The sequence below is a fragment of the Crinia signifera genome, chromosome 1, assembly GCF_055691185.1.
Source record: "Crinia signifera chromosome 1, ASM5569118v1, whole genome shotgun sequence".
In the NCBI taxonomy this organism is placed as follows: domain Eukaryota; kingdom Metazoa; phylum Chordata; class Amphibia; order Anura; family Myobatrachidae; genus Crinia; species Crinia signifera.
Window position 1 is genome coordinate 369,707,143 of NC_139217.1, and position 26,075 is coordinate 369,733,217.

The window sequence follows — 26,075 nt, forward strand, 5'->3', positions numbered from 1 at the left end:
AATATTGTTTTACTGTATTGGTTTACGTATTCTGCTTGTTAGCAATCAACAGAAATCTAGCATCTTGTATTGAACTAATTGCAGTATGCTTTCTAAGATTTGAAGATAACTTGTACAACTATCAAAGTTAGAATTCCCTGCTAATCCATATAATTTTATAAAAATGACTGGTACATGTATTAGCTAATTTAGAAATTTATGTTTACCTTGAAAAAGTAACAAAATGTGCCATTGTACTGAAATTGGCCACCGTAAACTAATGGGGCCTACACATGGGGCGATTTCAAGGCATTTTCTAAGAAATGTTACTAGATAACTCTACATTGCTCTGTGCATAGAGGCCATAGCGATAGAGATGAGCGGCCCGTGCATCAGAGAAAATTATTGTTTAAACAATTTCTGTAAGATTTTGATGTAGTACATGATGCACAAGAATTGACATGGATTTGACATTTTGTGAACTTTAGATCAACAAAGTGCGGTATCAATGATTTCAATTGTTTTTATTACCCATGCAAATCAATAGAACTCTTACTATATACATAGTAGGCAGCATATATAGAACACAACACATAGCAACAATAGTAATTAACTTTTATAGGCATTTATTTTATTTCTCCAATATTCCAATTTCGTTGCATTATAAAAATGGGATAAAAATGTTATGATATGGATAATAATCAAAAAAATGCTATCAGAAATTGAATTTACATTTCTTTGGCAAGTACCCAAGATGTTCCCAGGGCACATTGCAGCTTGCCTCTAGAAAAAAAGGATACAGTTTTCTGTGCATACTACACTGCTCAGAAAAATAAAGGGAACACTTAAACAACACAATGTAACTCCAAGTCAATCACACTTTTGTGAAATCAAACAGTCCACTTAGGAAGCAACACTGATTGACAATCAACTTTGCATGCTGTTGTGCAAATGGAATAGGCAACAGGTGGAAATTATAGGCAATTAGCAATGATTTCAACTGTTTAGATTACCCATGCAAATCAATAGAACTCTTACTATATACATAGTAGACCCACTCTCCTGTACTGATTTGGCAGTGTAGTAAAACAGCTGATCCTCGTTAGTATAGTGGTGAGTATCCCCGCCTGTCACGCGGGAGACCGGGGTTCAATTCCCCGACGGGGAGGCAAGACATTTTATTTCTCCAATATTACAGTAGTTTAACACAATGAATAATAAAAGAATCAAAATGTTATAACATACATAAAAATGAACACAAAACTTATTTACATAAAGTTGTTTATTTAGAAAATAAACAATACCCAAATCCATACACATAGAATAGCATATAAAGAACACAACACGTACCAACAATAGTAATATACTTTTATAGGTATTTACGTTATTTCTCCAATATTCCAATGTTGTTGCATTGTAAAAATGGGATAAAAAATGTATGATATTGATTATAATCCCAAAAAATGGGTACTTGTGTATTATCACGGCGCCCGATTTTACTATGTACTCAAACGTAGTGAAATCGCATTGCATGCCATTATTGTATGGCATGCGATGCAATGCGATTTTAACTGTTATAATGGCATTTAATGTAGTATACCATTAAATGACATATGTCATTTATTAATATTCCCCCTAATATCGACGTCATCCCGAAGCGTGGTGAGCGCGGCGAGCCCCGCAAGGGGCGGCGGGACGCGTGGAGTTGAGTTTATATAGCCTGAAGCGTGGCAAGCTCAGCGAGCCCCGTGAGGGGACGCGTATTATGTTACATGTATTACATGTCCCCTCAACACGCTTCGGGCTCGGTGGTTCGCTGCGCTCACCACACTTTTTCGAATCAACTCCACGCCAACGTGTATAGTGGGGGTATGAAAAGGTCAGCCGAACGCGTCCCAACGCCGCTCGCAACGCTTTGGGATGGCGTGGATAGTGGGGGGGGGGGGGGGTTGGGGGCCTAAATAAATGACATTATATGTCATTAAATGGTATAGCACATTAAATGAAATTAATATATGTGCAATCATAACCGATATCTCATCGCATGCCATACAATAATGGCATGCGATGCGATTTCACTACCCTGAATAGCCCACTACACAAATGCCCCAGTGGGCGCCGTGATAATACACAAGTACCAAAAAATGCTATTAGAAATTGAACTTACATTTCTTTGGCAAGTACCCAAGATGATCCCAGGGCACATTACAGCTTGCTTCTAGAAAAAAAAGATACAGTTTTCTGTGCATACTATTTAAAAATACATCTATCCTACAATGAAAGTTTCTTTGCAGTATTGTTTTATTGTATTGGTTTACGTATTCTGCTTGTTAGCAATAAAAAGAAATCTAGCATCTTGTATTGAACTAATTGCAGTATGCTTTCTGAGGGTGTGTACACATGGGGCGATATATCGCCCGGCAATATATTGGCGGGCAGAGGCGGGCTGGGCCGGGGGGCAGAGTGCCACATGCCCCCCAGGCCGGTATGACTATCTACTGGCTGGGCCGCTGTGTGCATCTTGCACACGCTGCCGCAGCCCAGCCATCATCGCAGCAGCCTCCGGCCACCTCCGTGTGTTCAGCACAAGCTTACGAATGTAAGGTGACGGCCTCTCCCAAAATGGCCGCCACCTTATAGGAGACAGACACTAGAGGTACTGCTATACCTCTAGTGTCTGTCAGAAGAGAACAGTGCGGCCAGCGCTACCCGGAAGTGCGGATTCGGGTAGCGCTGGCGCGCTATTTAAATTGCTGACAGAGAGCTGACAGCCAGGGCTTGCCTCTGCTGCTTCCCGGAGGCTGGCCCCGCCCACCACAAACACTGAGCACGGCAGGAGGCTCAGGCTCCATCCATCAGGCCAGCCCTGCTCTCTGTCCCTGCTCCTATGCTGCTGTCAGCTGCCTCCCTCAGACCTTCTCCAGGAAGTCCCTTCTCCTCCCAGGAAGGAGCAACACAGACATGTGAGTGTGTACTGGGGGAGAGGGAGGCTGTGTATAATGTGTGTGTGTGTGTGTGTATAATTTAATGCAGAGGGGAGAGGGAAGGGTGTATAATGTAACACAGTGTGTGTGTGTGTGTGTGTGTGTGTGTGTGTGTGTGTGTGTGTGTGTGTGTGTGACATACCCTCCAACATTTTAGCTATGGATTTCGGTACAGGGGGCGTGGTCACTGATATAGGGGGTGTGGCCATGCCCCCACCTGAACGGAGTTAATTCTAAATGTGTACTGTACCCGGGCCCAGAGGACAAGACACGACACTGGCTGCACGGCCGGCCGCTCCACTCACCACCAGGTGCTCCCCTCACCACCACTGGCTGCACGGCTGGCCGCTCCCCTCACCACCAGGTGCTGCCTTGTCATCCGAGTCTCGCCGCGCTGGCATCTTCCAGATATGAAAGGGATGCATGCGTCAGGCGGTCTTTACTGTGCGGGCAGCCCCTGAGTACGGGAGCGGGGCCGCACGCTGACCTCATGTGATGCAAGCACGCTGGCTGCCGGGATAGCGCGCAAGGCACCACTGGGAACGGGGGCAGCTGCACTGGGACAAAATTACCCCCGCTGGGATCCATCCATCGCAGCCCGAAGCCATCACCTGCGGGTCGAAGGAGGAAACCGGTACATCGGTACTTTTATTTTTTAGCCGGTACAGCCCGTTATAAAACGGTACTGTACCGGCAAAAACGGTACAGTTGGAGGGTATGGTGTGTGTGTGTGTGTGTGTGTGTGGGGGGAGGGTTGTATAATGTATCACAGTGTGTGTGTGTGTGTGGGGGGAGTGTATAATGTATCACAGTGTTTGGGGGGGGGAGTGTATAATGTATCACAGTGTTTTTTTTGGGGGGAGGATGTATAATGTAACACAGTGTTTGGGGGGGGAGGGTGTATGATGCATCACAGTGTGGGGGGGGGGTGTATAATATATCAGTGTGGGGGGGGGGCAGGGGGCTACATAATGTAATATAATGTTATAGTTATGTGGACAGGCTGTAATATGGGGGGGGGGGCTGGTGTGCAATGTATTGGCTGTAATATGGGGGATGTGTGTAATATAATGGTACTGTATATGTTCTGCACGTTTTTTTATTTTTTTTTAAGAGGCCTGTGATTGATGTTTATAAGTGAATGAGGTGTATGTATGTTTTTTAAAGTGACAGAGGTGTGTGGGATGTATTCAATGCTGTGGGCGAGCGGCGACAGCGAGCAGGGCTTCCTACTCGCTGTCACCACTGACCCTGTCAGTATTAAACTCACCCCCTTCATACGCCAATTCCCCCTCGCTCCGTTTTTTGAGCGAGGGAGAATTGGCGGATGCGGCTGCAGAAGCAGCGAGACTCGCGGCTATATACAGCGGGTTCACTGCATTAGCCGCGGGTCTCGCTGTTTGGGGGAATCCTCGCCGTCCTGTGATGGCGAGGATTCCCCCAGAACGTTGAATAGGGCAAGCGGCTGGCGAGGGGGTTAAACAGGGATGATCGCTGGTTTTCTGCGATCCTCACTGTTTAACCCCCTCGCCGGCCGCATTGAATACTACCCTGAGTGTGTGCAGTGAAAGTTGTATGTGCATGTGTGTTTTTAGTGAAACAGGTATGTGGTGTATTTAAGTGAGGGGTTTTGAGGGTTTTTAAGTGATAGAACAGGAGCCAGACGACCCGCAAGCCACCTTTCACAGTAGCCAGACGACAAGCAAACCACCTCTCACAGTAGCCAGACGACCCACAAGCCCCTTCTTGAGGGGGCTGGGACACACATCGGGAGCTGTGACACATCAGTGGGACAGAGGTGTGTGTTTTTATTGAGTGACAGAGGTGTCTATGTGTGTGTATATAGATACTGTATACATTGGTGAGGGGACTGTGGTAGACCAACATTTATCTTGCCTCCGGTCAAGGACCTTACGCCACTGATGGCGCATGCAAATGGTCGCCCTTTCTCCCGCACACTCTCTCCCTGTCTGTCTCTCTCACAAACTCTCTTTTCATTCCTCACACTCTCCCTCTCACACACATTCCCACTCTCTCTCCCACCTCTGTCTCACACACTCCGCCCCTCTGTCTCTTAAGCTGTGTACACACGGGGCGATATTTCGCACATATCGCTGGCAATATGGTCGCTGAGCGACCATATTGCCAGTGATTTCATGTGCTATGGGCGATAAATTGCCGGGAGCGCGCTCCCGTGGCCAGCCCTGCAATGGTCGCTTGTCGCAGGAGCATGCTCCTGCCACCAGCGCTTTCCCCGGCAGTCACCTGTTTTCCCCAGTTTCTCCTCATCAGCGATCATCTCTGGTCGCTGATGAAAAGGAGACATTGAGCAATATATTGCTTGAAAACAGGACACTGAGCAATATATTGCTCAGCGATATATTGCTCCGTGTGTACACAGCATTACACATGCATTCTCGGTCTCTCTTTACTTCTCTCTTTGTCTCAGGATAGGCAGCAAGAGAGGCAGAAATATTTTCTTTAAAACATATAATACAGTGTTGCATACAGCAGCATCGACATCTGAATCAGGCCCAGAGTTTTCCAGAGTTTTCTTCTGCTACTGTAGGGCACACCCCCTAGTGGCAATAGGTACATCTATAGGTGGAGTTAGACACACCCCCTGGGCGGATCATGACTCACGCTCTCAGCGGCATGGAGCATTCCACTAGCAGCTAAAATCTCCCTGAAACTAGTTTTCAAAAGTAGGCAAGTATGATTTAAATGTATCCCCTTGGCGACGAGCATGTACCCTGGCTCTCCTCTGCAAAAAAATCCCCATGGCAAGAATGAAACACCTGGCAAGAAGCATGTAACCCCTGGCAACAAGCGATATAGGTAAGCAGCATTTATATGGTATAATTATTTAGTTTAATGGGCATTACGGTATTGGCATTATGTTTTATGGGCATTACGTTGCTGGTATTATGTGTAATGGGTATTATGGTGATGGCATTATGTGTAATGGGCATTACGGTGTTGGCATTATGTGTAATGGGCATTTCGGTGTGTGGCATTATATGTAATTGGCATTAAGGTGTGGCATTGTGTAATGGGCATTACGGTGAGTGGCATTATGTTTAATGGGCATTACGGTGATTGGCATTATGTTTAATGGGCATTACGGTGATGGCTTTATGTGTAATGGGCATTACGGTGTTGGCATTATGTGTAATGGGCATTTCGGTGTTGGCATTATGTGTAATGGGCATTTCGGTGTGTGGCATTATATGTAATTGGCATTAAGGTGTGGCATTATGTGTAATGGGCATTACGGTGTGGCATTATGTTTGATGGGCATTACGGTGTGTGGCATTATGTTTAACTTGCCTTACGGTGATGGCTTTATGTGTAATGGGCATTACGCTGTTGGCATTATGTGTAATGGGCATTACAGTGTGTGGCATTATGTTTGGGCATTACGGTGTGGCATTATCTTTAATTGGCATTACGTCTGTGATGGCTTTATGTGTAATGGGCATTACGGTGTGTGGCATTATGTGTAATTAGCATTACAGTGATGGCTTTAGGTGTAATGGGCATCACAGTGTAAATTTTTGTAACGCGCATTCGGCGCGCACTTTCCCCGTTTCTGTTGTATGTGTGTGTGTGTGGGGGGTAGGATTGTTTAATCCTTGCTGCATACTAGACGGGAGAGGATAGGGTGGTGAAACGATGGCGATGGTGATGGGCCACTTGCTTGTGTTGCCCCCCAGGCTGAAAGTTGCCAGCCAGCCCCTGTTGGCGGGCAATATATCAGCGAGTAATATATCGCTCAATGCCCCCTTTTCATCGGTTCCACAGAGGTAATCAGCTGGTCGCAGCGACCAGCGATTAGAACAGGGCTGAAAACGGGAGCGCGCACCCAGCGATTTATCGCCGGGGCACACTCCCATCACTGGTAATATGGTTGCCAGCGACCATATTCCCAGCGATATCAGCCCCTATCGCTGCCATATGTACACGGCTTAAGATTTGAAGATAACTTGTACAACTATCAAAGTTAGAATTCCCTGCTAATCCATATAATTTTATAAAATGACTGGTACATGTATTAGCTAATTTGGAAATTGATGGTAACCTTGAAAAAGTAACAAACTGTGCCATTTTACTGAAATTGGCCACTGTAAACTAATGGGGCCTACACATGGGGCGATTTCAAGGCATTTTCTAAGAAATTTAACTAGATCACTGATACTGCTTTCACATTGCAGAAACGGGTATTGACCCTGTATTCTTAAATGGGACTTTAAAACGGGTCTGAACCTTAAGACCTTTCACATTGCAGGTGAAAACCGTTTTAAAAAGCATTAAATACCATTCTAACATTCAACCTGTTTAACCCCCAAGGGAAACGTTTCAAGCCATAGAAATAGAGCCATTCACACTGCCTAAAAAACAGCTTTGAAACGTGTAGGACTCTGCTTTTTAAACGTGTTAAAATACCAGTTAACTTTAACCGGTAAATCAACTCTGGCGCCTTCACACTGCAGCCTTAAACGTTTTAAAATGAAAAAAAAAATGTCAATATACCGTTTAAAAAGTGCAGTGTGAAAGGGGTATTAGAAAATAACTCTACATTGCTCTGTGCATAGAGTCCATAGCGATAGAGATGAGCGGCCCGTGCATCAGAGAAAATTATTGTTTAAACAATTTCTGTAAGATTTTGACGTAGTACATGATGCACAAGAATTGACATGGATTTGACATTTTGTGAACTTTAGACCAACAAATTGTTTATATTACTCATGTAAATCAATAGAACTCTTACTATATACATAGTAGGAAGCACATATTTGGAACACAACACGTACCAACAATAGTATTTAACTTTTATAGGCATTTATTTTATTTCTCCAATATTCCAATTTTGTTGCATTGTAAAAATGGAATAAAAATGTTATGATATGGATAATAATCAAAAAAAATGCTATCAGAAATTGAATTTACATTTCTTTGGCAAGTACCCAAGATGTTCCCAGGGCACATTGCAGCTTGCCTCTAGAAAAAAAGGATACAGTTTTCTGTGCATACTACACTGCTCAGAAAAATAAAGGGAACACTTAAACAACACAATGTAACTCCAAGTCAATCACACTTTTGTGAAATCAAACAGTCCACTTAGGAAGCAACACTGATTGACAATCAACTTTGCATGCTGTTGTGCAAATGGAATAGGCAACAGGTGGAAATTATAGGCAATTAGCAATGATTTCAACTGTTTATATTTCCCATGCAAATCAATAGAACTCCTACTATATACATAGTAGACCCACTCTCCTGCACTGATTTGGCAGCAAAGTAAAACAGCTGATCCTCGTTAGTATAGTGGTCAGTATCCCCGCCTGTCACGCGGGAGACCGGGGTTCAATTCCCCGACGGGGAGGCAAGAAATTTTATTTCTCCAATATTACAGTAGTTTAACACAATGAAAAATAAAAGAATCAAAATGTTATAACATACATAAAAATGAACACAAAACTTATTTAAATAAAGTTGTGTATTTAGAAAATAAACAATACCCAAATCCATACACATAGAATAGCATATAAAGAACACAACACGTACCAACAATAGTAATATACTTTTATAGGTATTTACGTTATATCTCCAATATTCCAATGTTGTTGCATTGTAAAAATGGGATAAAAAATGTATGATATTGATAATAATCCAAAAAAATGGGTACTTGTGTATTATCACGGCGCCCGATTTTACTGGGAAGCGGTCATCTATTAGAATGAACTTAGGTCTACAGTCATTAGGTCGACCCCACTAGGTCGACTGGCAGGAAGGTCGACATGACTTAAGGTCGAATTTGCATAAAGGTCGACATGAGGAAGGTCGACTGCTCGTAAGGTCGACATGGGTTTTTCACTGTTTTTTGAGCCGACATGCGGTATTTCATGCCCTACCATCCACTAGGGCAGGGCTGGGCAATTGCGGCCCTCCAGATGTTGAGGAACTACACAGCCCAGCATGCCTTGCATCAGTTTCAGCATGACCACATAATAAAACTAATGCAAAGCATCCTGGGATGTGTAGTTCCTCAACATCTGGAGGGCCGCAATTGCCCAGCCCTGCACTAGGGCGTGGAGGAGGTTATTAAAGCTGTGGCGAGCGAAGCGAGCCACCGTGCCCGAAGCATTGCGAGCGAAGCGAGCAATGCGAAGGTCCGCTTCTCATTGCCAACTGTGTCCATGTCGACTGTGTCGACATTCGGGTAAAAAAAACAGTGAAAAACCCATGTCGACCGTATGACCAGTCGACCTTCCTCATGTCGACCTTTATGCAAATTCAACCTTAAATCATGTCGACCTTGGCCCATGTCGACCTTAAGTCAGGTCGACCTTCCTGCCAGTCGACCTAGTGGGGTCGACCTAATGACTGTAGACCTAAGTGTGGTCTGACAGATGTACCGATTCCATTTTACTATGTACTCAAACGTAGTGAAATCGCATTGCATGCCATTATTGTATGGCATGCGATGCAATGCGATTTTAACTGTTATAATGGCATTTAATGTAGTATACCATTAAATGACATATGTCATTTATTAATATTCCCCCTAATATCTATGTCATCCCGAAGCGTGGTGAGCGCGGCGAGCCCCGCAAGGGGCGGCGGGACGCGTGGAGTTGAGTTTATATAGCCTGAAGCGTGGCAAGCTCAGCGAGCCCCGTGAGGGGACGCGTATTATGTTACATGTATTACGTGTCCCCTCACCACACTTCGGGCAACGCAACGCTTTGGGATGGCGTGGATAGTGGGGGGGGGGGGTTGGGGGCCTAAATAAATGACATTATATGTCATTAAATGGTATAGCATATTAAATGAAATTAATATATGTGCAATCATAACCGATATCTCATCGCATGCCATACAATAATGGCATGCGATGCGATTTCACTACCCTGAATAGCCCACTACACAAATGCCCCAGTGGGCGCCGTGATAATACACAAGTACTAAAAAATGCTATTAGAAATTGAACTTACATTTCTTTGGCAAGTACCCAAGATGATCCCAGGGCACATTACAGCTTGCTTCTAGAAAAAAAAAGATACAGTTTTCTGTGCATACTATTTAAAAATACATCTATCCTACAATGATAGTTTCTTTGCAATATTGTTTTATTGTATTGGTTTACGTATTCTGCTTGTTAGCAATAAAAAGAAATCTAGCATCTTGTATTGAACTAATTGCAGTATGCTTTCTGAGGGTGTGTACACACGGGGCGATATATATCGCCTGGCAATATATTGGCGGGCAATATATCAGCGAGCAAAATATCGCTCAATGCCCCCTTTTCATCGGTTCCACAGAGGTAATCAGCTGGTCGCAGCGACCAGCGATTAGAACAGGGCTGAAAACGGGAGCGCGCACCCAGCGATTTATTGCCGGGGCACACTCCCATCACTGGCAATATGGTTGACAGCTACCATATTCCCAGCTATATCAGCCCCTATCGCTGCCATGTGTACACGGCTTAAGATTTGAAGATAACTTGTACAACTATCAAAGTTAGAATTCCCTGCTAATCCATATAATTTTATGAAATGACTGGTACATGTATTAACTAATTTGGAAATTGATGGTAACCTTGAAAAAGTAACAAAATGTGCCATTTTACTGAAATTGGCCACTGTAAACTAATGGGGCCTACACATGGGGCGATTTCAAGGCATTTTCTAAGAAATTTAACTAGATCACTTAGAAAATAACTATTCATTGCTCTGTGCATAGAGTCCATAGCGATAGAGATGAGCGGCCCGTGCATCAGAGAAAATTATTGTTTAAACAATTTCTGTAAGATTTTGACGTAGTACATGATGCACAAGAATTGACATGGATTTGACATTTTGTGAACTTTAGACCAACAAATTGTTTATATTACTCATGTAAATCAATAGAGCTCTTACTATATACATAGTAGGAAGCACATATTTGGAACACAACACGTACCAACAATAGTATTTAACTTTTATAGGCATTTATTTTATTTCTCCAATATTCCAATTTTGTTGCATTGTAAAAATGGAATAAAAATGTTATGATATGGATAATAATCAAAAAAAATGCTATCAGAAATTGAATTTACATTTCTTTGGCAAGTACCCAAGATGTTCCCAGGGCACATTGCAGCTTGCCTCTAGAAAAAAAGGATACAGTTTTCTGTGCATACTACACTGCTCAGAAAAATAAAGGGAACACTTAAACAACACAATGTAACTCCAAGTCAATCACACTTTTGTGAAATCAAACAGTCCACTTAGGAAGCAACACTGATTGACAATCAACTTTGCATGCTGTTGTGCAAATGGAATAGGCAACAGGTGGAAATTATAGGCAATTAGCAATGATTTCAACTGTTTATATTTCCCATGCAAATCAATAGAACTCTTACTATATACATAGTAGACCCACTCTCCTGCACTGATTTGGCAGCAAAGTAAAACAGCTGATCCTCGTTAGTATAGTGGTCAGTATCCCCGCCTGTCACGCGGGAGACCGGGGTTCAATTCCCCGACGGGGAGGCAAGAAATTTTATTTCTCCAATATTACAGTAGTTTAACACAATGTAAAATAAAAGAATCAAAATGTTATAACATACATAAAAATGAACACAAAACTTATTTAAATAAAGTTGTGTATTTAGAAAATAAACAATACCCAAATCCATACACATAGAATAGCATATAAAGAACACAACACGTACCAACAATAGTAATATACTTTTATAGGTATTTACTTTATTTCTCCAATATTCCAATGTTGTTGCATTGTAAAAATGGGATAAAAAATGTATGATATTGATGATAATCCAAAAAAATGGGTACTTGTGTATTATCACGGCGCCCGATTTTACTATGTACTCAAACGTAGTGAAATCGCATTGCATGCCATTATTGTATGGCATGCGATGCAATGCGATTTTAACTGTTATAATGGCATTTAATGTAGTATACCATTAAATGACATATGTCATTTATTAATAGTCCCCCTAATATCGACTTCATCCCGAAGCGTGGTGAGCGGGGCGAGCCCCGCAAGGGGCGGCGGGACGCGTGGAGTTGAGTTTATATAGCCTGAAACGTGGCAAGCTCAGCGAGCCCCGTGAGGGGACGCGTATTATGTTACATGTATTACGTGTCCCCTCACCACGCTTCGGGCAACGCAACGCTTTGGGATGGCGTGTATAGTGGGGGGGGTTGGGGGCCTAAATAAATGACATTATATGTCATTAAATGGTATAGCACATTAAATGAAATTAATATATGTGCAATCATAACCAATATCTCATCGCATGCCATACAATAATGGCATGCGATGCGATTTCACTACCCTGAATAGCCCACTACACAAATGCCCCAGTGGGCGCCGTGATAATACACAAGTACCAAAAAATGCTATTAGAAATTGAACTTACATTTCTTTGGCAAGTACCCAAGATGATCCCAGGGCACATTACAGCTTGCTTCTAGAAAAAAAAAGATACAGTTTTCTGTGCATACTATTTAACCCCTTCCCGACTTTTGACGTATATATACGTCATGGCCGGGATGTACTTCCCGACACATGACGTATATATACGTCATGACTTTAAACGGTCACCGCGTCCAGAGACGCGGTGACAGAGGCATGATGTCTGCTGTCCCTGACAGCAGACATCCTCCCTCATTGCCCAGGGTGGGCAGCTATGCCCCCCGTTATGGGCGATCGCTGTGATTGGCTGTTCAAACATGAACAGCCAAAATCAGCGTTGAAATGTGCGATTGGTAAAAATTAGACGCTGCTGCCCCCTAGTGTCCAAAAAAAATAAATGAGGTTAAAATAATGATTTTTTAATAAAGTATAGATATGGTCTTTGTTAGTTATTAACTATTTTGAGTGGTATGATTATTTGTCTCACAAGCAGAAAATGTAACATTTTGCAAATAGCAAAATGTTCCATTTTTTTACGACATTTTGGTATTTTTCACAAAAAAAAAAAAATTGTATCGACCCAAATTTACCACTAATTTAAAGTACAATGTGTCACGGGAAAACAATCTCAAAATCACTGGGATAAGTAAAAGCAAAAAAAAGTTATCCCCACTTAAGTGATACATGTCAGATTTGAAAAAAAGGCCTCTGTCAGGAAGGCAAAAACATGCTGCGTCGGGAAGGGGTTAAAAATACATCTATCCTACAATGATAGTTTCTTTGCAGTATTGTTTTATTGTATTGGTTTACGTATTCTGCTTGTTAGCAATAAAAAGAAATCTAGCATCTTGTATTGAACTAATTGCAGTATGCTTTCTGAGGGTGTGTACACATGGGGCGATATATCGCCCGGCAATATATTGGTGGGCAATATATTAGCGAGCAATATATCGCTCAATGCCCCCTTTTCATCGGTTCCACAGAGGTAATCAGCTTGTCGCAGCGACCAGCGATTAGAACAGGGCTGAAAACGGGAGCGCGCACCCAGCGATTTATCGCCGGGGCACACTCCCATCACTGGTAATATGGTTGCCAGCGACCATATTCCCAGCGATATCAGCCCCTATCGCTGCCATGTGTACACGGCTTAAGATTTGAAGATAACTTGTACAACTAGCAAAGTTAGAATTCCCTGCTAATCCATATAATTTTATGAAATGACTGGTACATGTATTAGCTTATCTGAAAATTGATGGTAACCTTGAAAAAGTAACAAAATGTGCCATTTTACTGAAATTGGCCACTGTAAACTAATGGGGCCTACACATGGGGCGATTTCAAGGCATTTTCTAAGAAATTTAACTAGATCTAAAGACTGAACTTTAGACCAACAAACTGTTTATATTACTCATGTAAATCAATGAACTCTTACTATATACATAGTAGGAAGCACATATTTGGAACACAACACGTACCCAGGGCAGCCGAGAGGAATGCCGGGCCCCGGTAACATTTTGGGGGCGTGGCCTAAGTGTGGGGGTGTGGGCACCTCCCGCACTTAGACCATGCCCCCAAAATGTTTAGAGGAGGGTGAAAGATAACTCTAAAAACTGTAATCCCAGCAGCAGCACACACCTACAGCATGTGCTGTTCTGACAGCAGGCTCAGCATGACCTCTCAGTGAGACACTCATGCTGAGCTTGCTATCAGCACAGCACATGCTGTAGAAGTGTGTGCTGCTGTTGCTACCCGGGAGGGACGGAGGGGGTAGGGTCAGACCAGGGCCCCTGCGGGGCCCCTCCAGCAAGCCTGGGCAATTAGTACCTGCTCCCCCCCCCTCTCGGCTGCCCTGCACGTACCAACAATAGTATTTAACTTTTATAGGCATTTATTTTATTTCTCCAATATTCCAATTTTGTTGCATTGTAAAAATGGAATAAAAATGTTATGATATGGATAATAATCCGTAAAAATGGAATAAAAATGTTATGATATGGATAATAATCCAAAAAAATGCTATCAGAAATTGAATTTACATTTCTTTGGCAAGTACCCAAGATGTTCCCAGGGCACATTGCAGCTTGCCTCTAGAAAAAAAGGATACCGTTTTCTGTGCATACTACACTGCTCAGAAAAATAAAGGGAACACTTAAACACAATGTAACTCCAAGTCAATCACACTTTTGTGAAATCAAACAGTCCACTTAGGAAGCAACACTGATTGACAATCAACTTTGCATGCTGTTGTGCAAATGGAATAGGCAACAGGTGGAAATTATAGGCAATTAGCAATGATTTCAACTGTTTATATTACCCATGCAAATCAATAGAACTCTTACTATATACATAGTAGACCCACTCTCCTGCACTGATGTGGCAGCAAAGTGAAACAGCTGATCCTCGTTAGTATAGTGGTGAGTATCCCCGCCTGTCACGCGGGAGACCGGGGTTCAATTCCCCGACGGGGAGGCAAGAAATTTTATTTCGCCAATATTACAGTAGTTTAACACAATGAAAAATAAAAGAATCAAAATGTTATAACATACATAAAAATGAACACAAAACTTATTTACATAAAGTTGTGTATTTAGAAAATAAACAATACCCAAATCCATACACATAGAATAGAATATAAAGAACACAACACGTACCAACAATAGTAATATACTTTTATAGGTACAGAAAATACAAATGGTGGACAATAGTGCGCTGTCAGGGAACAACTTAGTACTCTGTTTCTTCTCCCCTTTTGGTCCAGGTTTCAATCCAAATTGGATACCGAAAAGCAATGGGGATAGAAACAAAGGTATTAAACACTTCAAATGGACATTTCTATCTTCGAGGTAACACGTGACTGCCCTCTACTGACCTGAATAAAAGGCCCTATGTTCACGTAAAGGTTTCTTTCCTTTCAATAAGCATCAGACATGCCCATGGAGTACAAGCTCACCTTGGCACTGGGCCCTATTTTCATATAAAGGTTTCTTTTTATCTCCTGGGATCTCTGGATAGCCAAGATGGAATTCCACACCAACAATGATTCAGGTGAAAAACAGGGTTTATTCCAAAGTCCAATGAATACAGATAAAAGATTAAAAAATGGAGGCTTCCACGTGCCACTTTTCCCTTACTCCTTCACCAAACCAATCTCTCCCGGGTATGAGGTAGGTACTTGCCCAAAGATGGTATAAGGCTCTAGGATCAGAAGATTGGGTTGGAAGCACTGGAACCATCCACAGACTCCACAGCACCGACGCGTTTCGGACCTGCAAGGTCCTTTTTCAAGGTGTGGAGTGACATAGTGTCTGCACAGGTATTTATACCTCTGCAGACTGACTTAATTGAAATTGACAATTAAAAAACATGGAACCGGATCACACCGGAAAACACACTGCAATTTAACACAATGATTTAAAAACACAATAACAATACTGTAAACAAGATATATATAAATACAATGTTACATGATCGTTTTCTAAAAGTATAAATATGCATGTCATCAGAGGGTAAATAACGTAAAAAGTTCAGTCCGGAGCCAGAATTTCGTATCTGCCGGTTTACACGGCGCCAAACATCATACAGCGTGGTCTTCCGCCTTCATAGCGGAAGTGACGTCCGTATCCGGTCATCCAATATTCCAATGTTGTTGCATTGTAAAAATGGGATAAAAAATGTATGATATTGATAATAATCCAAAAAAATGGGTACTTGTGTATTATCACGGCGCCCGATTTTACTGGGAAGCGGTCATCTATTAGAATGAACTTAGGTCTACAGTCATTAGGTCGACCCCACTAGGTCGTCTGGCAGGAAGGTCGACCTGACTTAAGGTCGACATGGGCCAAGGTCGACATGACTTAAGGTCGAATTTGCATAAAGGTCGACATGAGGAAGGTCGACTGCTCATAAGGTCGACATGGGTTTTTCACTGTTTTTTGAGCCGACATGTGCCGACAGGCGGTATTTCATGCCCTACCATCCACTAGGGCGTGGAGGAGGTTATTAAATGCCCGAAGCATTGCGAGCGAAGCGAGCAATGCGAGGGTCCGATTCTCATTGCCAACTGTGTCCATGTCGACTATGTCGACATTCGGGTAAAAAAACAGTGAAAAACCCATGTCGACCGTATGACCAGTCAACCTTCCTCGTGTCGACCTTTATGCAAATTCGACCTTAAATCATGTCGACCTTGGCCCATGTCGACCTTAAGTCAGGTCGACCTTCCTGCCAGTCGACCTAGTGGGGTCGACCTAATGACTGTAGACCTAAGTGTGGTCTGACAGATGTACCGATTCCATTTTACTATGTACTCAAACGTAGTGAAATCGCATTGCATGCCATTATTGTATGGCATGCGATGCAATACGATTTTAACTGTTATAATGGCATTTAATGTAGTATACCATTAAATGACATATGTCATTTATTAATATTCCCCCTAATATCGAAGTCATCCCGAAGCGTGGTGAGCGCGGCGAGCCCCGCAAGGGGCAGCGGGACGCGTGGAGTTGAGTTTATATAGCCTGAAGCGTGGCAAGCTCAGCGAGCCCCGTGAGGGGACGCGTATTATGTTACATGTATTACGTGTCCCCTCACCACACTACGGGCAACGCAACGCTTTGGGATGGCGTGGATAGTGGGGGGGGGGGGGGGTTGGGGGCCTAAATAAATGACATTATATGTCATTAAATGGTATAGCACATTAAATGAAATTAATATATGTGCAATCATAACCAATATCTCATCGCATGCCATACAATAATGGCATGCAATGCGATTTCACTACCCTGAATAGCCCACTACACAGATGCCCCAGTGGGCGCCGTGATAATACACAAGTACCAAAAAATGCTATTAGAAATTGAACTTACATTTCTTTGGCAAGTACCCAAGATGATCCCAGGGCACATTACAGCTTGCTTCTAGAAAAAAAAAGATACAGTTTTCTGTGCATACTATTTAACCCCTTCCCGACTTTTGACGTATATATACGTCATGGCCGGGATGTACTTCCCGACACATGACGTATATATACGTCATGACTTTAAACGGTCACCGCGTCCAGAGACGCGGTGACAGAGGCATGATGTCTGCTGTCCCTGACAGCAGACATCCTCCCTCATTGCCCAGGGGGGGCAGCTATGCCCCCCGTTATGGGCGATCGCTGTGATTGGCTGTTCAAACATGAACAGCCAAAATTAGCGTTGAAATGTGCGATTGGTAAAAATTAGACGCTGCTGCCCCCTAGTGTCCAAAAAAAATAAATGAGGTTAAAATAATGATTTTTTAATAAAGTATAGATATGGTCTTTGTTAGTTATTAACTATTTTGAGTGGTATGATTATTTGTCTCACAAGCAGAAAATGTAACATTTTGCAAATAGCAAAATGTTCCATTTTTTTACGACATTTTGGTATTTTTCACAAAAAAAACAAAATTGTATCGACCCAAATTTACCACTAATTTAAAGTACAATGTGTCACGGGAAAACAATCTCAAAATCACTGGGATAAGTAAAAGCAAAAAAAAGTTATCCCCACTTAAGTGATACATGTCAGATTTGAAAAAAAGGCCTCTGTCAGGAAGGCAAAAACATGCTGCGTCGGGAAGGGGTTAAAAATACATCTATCCTACAATGATAGTTTCTTTGCAGTATTGTTTTATTGTATTGGTTTACGTATTCTGCTTGTTAGCAATAAAAAGAAATCTAGCATCTTGTATTGAACTAATTGCAGTATGCTTTCTGAGGGTGTGTACACATGGGGCGATATATCGCCCGGCAATATATTGGCGGGCAATATATCAGCGAGCAATATATCGCTCAATGCCCCCTTTTCATCGGTTCCACAGAGGTAATCAGCTTGTCGCAGCGACCAGCGATTAGAACAGGGCTGAAAACGGGAGCGCGCACCCAGCGATTTATCGCCGGGGCACACTCCCATCACTGGTAATATGGTTGCCAGCGACCATATTCCCAGCGATATCAGCCCCTATCGCTGCCATGTGTACACGGCTTAAGATTTGAAGATAACTTGTACAACTAGCAAAGTTAGAATTCCCTGCTAATCCATATAATTTTATGAAATGACTGGTACATGTATTAGCTTATCTGGAAATTGATGGTAACCTTGAAAAAGTAACAAAATGTGCCATTTTACTGAAATTGGCCACTGTAAACTAATGGGGCCTACACATGGGGCGATTTCAAGGCATTTTCTAAGAAATTTAACTAGATCTAAAGACTGAACTTTAGACCAACAAACTGTTTATATTACTCATGTAAATCAATGAACTCTTACTATATACATAGTAGGAAGCACATATTTGGAACACAGCACGTACCAACAATAGTATTTAACTTTTATAGGCATTTATTTTATTTCTCCAATATTCCAATTTTGTTGCATTGTAAAAATGGAATAAAAATGTTATGATATGGATAATAATCAAAAAAAATGCTATCAGAAATTGAATTTACATTTCTTTGGCAAGTACCCAAGATGTTCCCAGGGCACATTGCAGCTTGCCTCTAGAAAAAAAGGATACCGTTTTCTGTGCATACTACACTGCTCAGAAAAATAAAGGGAACACTTAAACAACACAATGTAACTCCAAGTCAATCACACTTTTGTGAAATCAAACAGTCCACTTAGGAAGCAACACTGATTGACAATCAACTTTGCATGCTGTTGTGCAAATAGAATAGGCAACAGGTGGAAATTATAGGCAATTAGCAATGATTTCAACTGTTTATATTACCCATGCAAATCAATAGAACTCTTACTATATACATAGTAGACCCACTCTCCTGCACTGATGTGGCAGCAAAGTGAAACAGCTGATCCTCGTTAGTATAGTGGTGAGTATCCCCGCCTGTCACGCGGGAGACCGGGGTTCAATTCCCCGACGGGGAGGCAAGAAATTTTATTTCTCCAATATTACAGTAGTTTAACACAATGAAAAATAAAAGAATCAAAATGTTATAACATACATAAAAATGAACACAAAACTTATTTACATAAAGTTGTGTATTTAGAAAATAAACAATACCCAAATCCATACACATAGAATAGAATATAAAGAACACAACACGTACCAACAATAGTAATATACTTTTATAGGTACAGAAAATACAAATGGTGGACAATAGTGCGCTGTCAGGGAACAACTTAGTACTCTGTTTCTTCTCCCCTTTTGGTCCAGGTTTCAATCCAAATTGGATACCGAAAAGCAATGGGGATAGAAACAAAGGTATTAAACACTTCAAATGGACATTTCTATCTTCGAGGTAACACGTGACTGCCCTCTACTGACCTGAATAAAAGGCCCTATGTTCACGTAAAGGTTTCTTTCCTTTCAATAAGCATCAGACATGCCCATGGAGTACAAGCTCACCTTGGCACTGGGCCCTATTTTCATATAAAGGTTTCTTTTTATCTCCTGGGATCTCTGGATAGCCAAGATGGAATTCCACACCAACAATGATTCAGGTGAAAAACAGGGTTTATTCCAAAGTCCAATGAATACAGATAAAAGATTAAAAAATGGAGGCTTCCACGTGCCACTTTTCCCTTACTCCTTCACCAAACCAATCTCTCCCGGGTATGAGGTAGGTACTTGCCCAAAGATGGTATAAGGCTCTAGGATCAGAAGATTGGGTTGGAAGCACTGGAACCATCCACAGACTCCACAGCACCGACGCGTTTCGGACCTGCAAGGTCCTTTTTCAAGGTGTGGAGTGACATAGTGTCTGCACAGGTATTTATACCTCTGCAGACTGACTTAATTGAAATTGACAATTAAAAAACATGGAACCGGATCACACCGGAAAACACACTGCAATTTAACACAATGATTTAAAAACACAATAACAATACTGTAAACAAGATATATATAAATACAATGTTACATGATCGTTTTCTAAAAGTATAAATATGCATGTCATCAGAGGGTAAATAACGTAAAAAGTTCAGTCCGGAGCCAGAATTTCGTATCTGCCGGTTTACACGGCGCCAAACATCATACAGCGTGGTCTTCCGCCTTCATAGCGGAAGTGACGTTCGTATCCGGTCCTTGGAACGCATCGTCACTGACGTTTGCGGTTCAGAGCCATCTTAAATAGATCTGCAGTGGACGAAATGCGGGCATCCGGTCTTTGGAACGCAAATACTGCTTCCTGTGGCTTCCATGATGTTATTTTCATCACATGCAGCATGTGAACCGCATTTTTGGAACGCAAAACCAGGAAGTATAGGTATTTACGTTATTTCTCCAATATTCCAATGTTGTTGCATTGTAAAAATGGGATAAAAAATGTATGATATTGATAATAATCCAAAAAAATGGGTACTTGTGTATTATCACGGCGCCCGATTTTACTGGGAAGCGGTCATCTATTAGAATGAACTTAGGTCTACAGTCATTAGGTCGACCCCACTAGGTCGTCTGGCAGGAAGGTCGACCTGACTTAAGGTCGACATGGGCCAAGGTCGACACGACTTAAGGTCGAATTTGCATAAAGGTCGACATGAGGAAGGTCGACTGCTCATAAGGTCGACATGGGTTTTTCACTGTTTTTTGAGCCGACATGTGCCGACAGGCGGTATTTCATGCCCTACCATCCACTAGGGCGTAGAGGAGGTTATTAAAGCTGTGGCGAGCGAAGCGAGCCACCGTGCCCGAAGCATTGCGAGCGAAGCGAGCAATGCGAGGGTCCGATTCTCATTGCCAACTGTGTCCATGTCGACTATGTCGACATTCGGGTAAAAAAACAGTGAAAAACCCATGTCAACCGTATGACCAGTCAACCTTCCTCATGTCGACCTTTATGCAAATTCAACCTTAAATCATGTCGACCTTGGCCCATGTCGACCTTAAGTCAGGTCGACCTTCCTGCCAGTCGACCTAGTGGGGTCGACCTAATGACTGTAGACCTAAGTGTGGTCTGACAGATGTACCGATTCCATTTTACTATGTACTCAAACGTAGTGAAATCGCATTGCATGCCATTATTGTATGGCATGCGATGCAATACGATTTTAACTGTTATAATGGCATTTAATGTAGTATACCATTAAATGACATATGTCATTTATTAATATTCCCCCTAATATCGACGTCATCCCGAAGCGTGGTGAGCGCGGCGAGCCCCGCAAGGGGCGGCGGGACGCGTGGAGTTGAGTTTATATAGCCTGAAGCGTGGCAAGCTCAGCGAGCCCCGTGAGGGGACGCGTATTATGTTACATGTATTACGTGTCCCCTCACCACACTACGGGCAACGCAACGCTTTGGGATGGCGTGGATAGTGGGGGGGGGGGTTGGGGGCCTAAATAAATGACATTATATGTCATTAAATGGTATAGCATATTAAATGAAATTAATATATGTGCAATCATAACCGATATCTCATCGCATGCCATACAATAATGGCATGCGATGCGATTTCACTACCCTGAATAGCCCACTACACAAATGCCCCAGTGGGCGCCGTGATAATACACAAGTACCAAAAAATGCTATTAGAAATTGAACTTACATTTCTTTGGCAAGTACCCAAGATGATCCCAGGGCACATTACAGCTTGCTTCTAGAAAAAAAAGATACAGTTTTCTGTGCATACTATTTAAAAATACATCTATCCTACAATGATAGTTTCTTTGCAATATTGTTTTATTGTATTGGTTTACGTATTCTGCTTGTTAGCAATAAAAAGAAATCTAGCATCTTGTATTGAACTAATTGCAGTATGCTTTCTGAGGGTGTGTACACACGGGGCGATATATATCGCCCGGCAATATATTGGCGGGCAATATATCAGCGAGCAAAATATCGCTCAATGCCCCCTTTTCATCGGTTCCACAGAGGTAATCAGCTGGTCGCAGCGACCAGCGATTAGAACAGGGCTGAAAACGGGAGCGCGCACCCAGCGATTTATCGCCGGGGCACACTCCCATCACTGGTAATATGGTTGCCAGCGACCATATTCCCAGCGATAATAGAAAAAAAGGAAAGGTTTGTGTCAGCGCCTGCTGTTTAAATAATTGTTTACACGGTTCTCTTAAAAAATATATATAAATTGAATTAGAATAAAAAATAAGTATAACAAATTATAATTCATATAATTACATACATACAATAAAATAAAAAAAATAAATAAAAAATAAATTTATCTCGTATTGTGAATCAATTAGCAGCAATAAAACTTTTTAGCAGCAAAAAACTTTTTTTCCTTTTTTAGGAGGTATAATTGGCGACAGTCCTGTAATAGGGTAAAAGATTGCTGATATTAATATTACCATCCCTTGGCGCAGGTTGTTATGTTGGCCAGTTCAATATCTTGTGACGCTTTGAGGTTCTGTTTGCCTTATAATTTCAAAGGCTCAAGGATCCTGCATCGACAGTCCTAGTTTCCTTCTCCTTGGAACAATTAGGGACAATTGGAAACCCAGATGATTTTGAAGTGTCCAGGAAATAATTTTTTGAAGGTGGACGTCTCAGGAATGAATGGATGAACCAGGTCACTTTGTATGATAAAGGATGGATCAGCAGTAGATTGATCGCTCAACGCGTTTCTCCGGAACCTCCGGCTTCCTCAGGAGCAAGTGTGATTGTGGGACAGTTTGTCCTGGGTTTATATACCAGCAAAGCTAATTGATCTCACTGATTCACATGTGTTCACATTAAAAACAATAAACTATTATAGCAAGAGAACCGTGTAAAATATAACAAATAAAGGTACCATATCTTGACAGGAGACAGATATTGTCATTAAACTTTAATAATTCAAAAAAGAGACCTTTGTTTTTTTACTATAGCTCTAAGTTGCGCTCACGTGACCCGGAAGTGAGTCTATAGCAGCCGATTTTGGTATCCAAATATTGCATCGAATAAACATTATACAGAGACATACCCGACATAGGACAAGAGCCGAAGGACTAGGCTGGCGGAGTACGAAGGCCCTGCGTCTCTGCCCGAAGCCGATTGCCGGTATCGGCGATTAGGGCTAGAGGCGCGATACCGGCAATCGGCTTCGGGCAGAGACGCAGGGCCTTCGTACTCCGCCAGCCTAGTCCTTCGGCTCTTGTCCTATGTCGGGTATGTCTCTGTATAATGTTTATTCGATGCAATATTTGGATACCAAAATCGGCTTCTATAGACTCACTTCCGGGTCACGTGAGCACAACTTAGAGCTATAGTAAAAAAACAAAGGTCTCTTTTTTGAATTATTAAAGTTTAATGACAATATCTGTCTCCTGTCAAGATAAGGTACCTTTATTTGTTATATTTTACACGGTTCTCTTGCTATAATAGTTTATTGTTTTTAATGTGAACACATGTGAATCAGTGAGATCAATTAGCTTTGCTGGTATATAAACCCAGGACAAACTGTCCCACAATCACACTTGCTCCTGAGGAAGCCGGAGGTTCCGGAGAAACGCGTTGAGCGATCAATCTACTGCTGATCCATCCTTTATCATACAAAGTGACCTGGTTCATCCATTCATTCCTGAGACGTCCACCTTCAAAAATTATTTCCTGGACACTTCAAAATCATCTGGGTTTCCAATTGTCCCTAATTGTTCCAAGGAGAAGGAAACTAGGACTGTCGATGCAGGATCCTTGAGCCTTTGAAATTATAAGGCAAACAGAACCTCAAAGCGTCACAAGATATTGAACTGGCCAACATAACAACCTGCGCCAAGGGATGGTAATATTAATATCAGCAATCTTTTACCCTATTACAGGACTGTCGCCAATTATACCTCCTAAAAAAAGAAAAAAAGTTTTTTGCTGCTAAAAAGTTTTATTGCTGCTAATTGATTCACAATACGAGATAAATTTATTTTTTATTTATTTTTTTATTTTTTTATTTTATTGTATGTATGTAATTATATGAATTATAATTTGTTATACTTATTTTTTATTCTAATTAAATTTATATATATTTTTTAAGAGAACCGTGTAAACAATTATTTAAACAGCAGGCGCTGACACAAACCTTTCCTTTTTTTCTATTATTACTATTTTGGGTTAGTGACTAAACCCTGTGTCAGCTGCCTTTAATTGCGCAGCACACACCACAAATTATATTCCCAGCGATATCACAAAATGTGCCATTTTACTGAAATTGGCCACTGTAAACTAATGGGGCCTACACATGGGGCGATTTCAAGGCATTTTCTAAGAAATTTAACTAGATCACTTAGAAAATAACTATACATTGCTCTGTGCATAGAGTCCATAGCGATAGAGATGAGCGGCCCGTGCATCAGAGAAAATTATTGTTTAAACAATTTCTGTAAGATTTTGACGTAGTACATGATGCACAAGAATTGACATGGATTTGACATTTTGTGAACTTTAGACCAACAAATTGTTTATATTACTCATGTAAATCAATAGAACTCTTACTATATACATAGTAGGAAGCACATATTTGGAACACAACACGTACCAACAATAGTATTTAACTTTTATAGGCATTTATTTTATTTCTCCAATATTCCAATTTTGTTGCATTGTAAAAATGGAATAAAAATGTTATGATATGGATAATAATCAAAAAAAATGCTATCAGAAATTGAATTTACATTTCTTTGGCAAGTACCCAAGATGTTCCCAGGGCACATTGCAGCTTGCCTCTAGAAAAAAAGGATACAGTTTTCTGTGCATACTACACTGCTCAGAAAAATAAAGGGAACACTTAAACAACACAATGTAACTCCAAGTCAATCACACTTTTGTGAAATCAAACAGTCCACTTAGGAAGCAACACTGATTGACAATCAACTTTGCATGCTGTTGTGCAAATGGAATAGGCAACAGGTGGAAATTATAGGCAATTAGCAATGATTTCAACTGTTTATATTTCCCATGCAAATCAATAGAACTCTTACTATATACATAGTAGACCCACTCTCCTGCACTGATTTGGCAGCAAAGTAAAACAGCTGATCCTCGTTAGTATAGTGGTCAGTATCCCCGCCTGTCACGCGGGAGACCGGGGTTCAATTCCCCGACGGGGAGGCAAGAAATTTTATTTCTCCAATATTACAGTAGTTTAACACAATGTAAAATAAAAGAATCAAAATGTTATAACATACATAAAAATGAACACAAAACTTATTTAAATAAAGTTGTGTATTTAGAAAATAAACAATACCCAAATCCATACACATAGAATAGCATATAAAGAACACAACACGTACCAACAATAGTAATATACTTTTATAGGTATTTACTTTATTTCTCCAATATTCCAATGTTGTTGCATTGTAAAAATGGGATAAAAAATGTATGATATTGATAATAATCCAAAAAAATGGGTACTTGTGTATTATCACGGCGCCCGATTTTACTATGTACTCAAACGTAGTGAAATCGCATTGCATGCCATTATTGTATGGCATGCGATGCAATGCGATTTTAACTGTTATAATGGCATTTAATGTAGTATACCATTAAATGACATATGTCATTTATTAATAGTCCCCCTAATATCGACTTCATCCCGAAGCGTGATGAGCGCGGCGAGCCCCGCAAGGGGCGGCGGGACGCGTGGAGTTGAGTTTATATAGCCTGAAACGTGGCAAGCTCAGCGAGCCCCGTGAGGGGACGCGTATTATGTTACATGTATTACGTGTCCCCTCACCACGCTTCGGGCAACGCAACGCTTTGGGATGGCGT

At 41.6% G+C, this 26,075-nt stretch overlaps 6 non-coding genes across 6 annotated transcripts; all 6 read left to right on the top strand.

Annotated features, from left to right (window-relative positions):
- Positions 1 to 1,075: 1,075 nt before the first annotated feature.
- Positions 1,076 to 1,147, top strand: TRNAD-GUC (transfer RNA aspartic acid (anticodon GUC)). Its single transcript has one exon. It is a non-coding gene; the product is annotated as a tRNA-Asp (tRNA).
- Positions 1,148 to 8,277: 7,130 nt separating this feature from the next.
- On the top strand, positions 8,278 to 8,349 carry TRNAD-GUC (transfer RNA aspartic acid (anticodon GUC)). The gene has a single exon. It is a non-coding gene; the product is annotated as a tRNA-Asp (tRNA).
- A 3,079-nt stretch (positions 8,350 to 11,428) lies between these two features.
- Positions 11,429 to 11,500, top strand: TRNAD-GUC (transfer RNA aspartic acid (anticodon GUC)). The gene has a single exon. It is a non-coding gene; the product is annotated as a tRNA-Asp (tRNA).
- Positions 11,501 to 14,786: 3,286 nt separating this feature from the next.
- Positions 14,787 to 14,858, top strand: TRNAD-GUC (transfer RNA aspartic acid (anticodon GUC)). Its single transcript has one exon. It is a non-coding gene; the product is annotated as a tRNA-Asp (tRNA).
- A 4,373-nt stretch (positions 14,859 to 19,231) lies between these two features.
- TRNAD-GUC (transfer RNA aspartic acid (anticodon GUC)) lies at positions 19,232 to 19,303 on the top strand. Its single transcript has one exon. It is a non-coding gene; the product is annotated as a tRNA-Asp (tRNA).
- Positions 19,304 to 25,343: 6,040 nt separating this feature from the next.
- Positions 25,344 to 25,415, top strand: TRNAD-GUC (transfer RNA aspartic acid (anticodon GUC)). Its single transcript has one exon. It is a non-coding gene; the product is annotated as a tRNA-Asp (tRNA).
- The last annotated feature ends 660 nt before the right edge of the window (positions 25,416 to 26,075 follow it).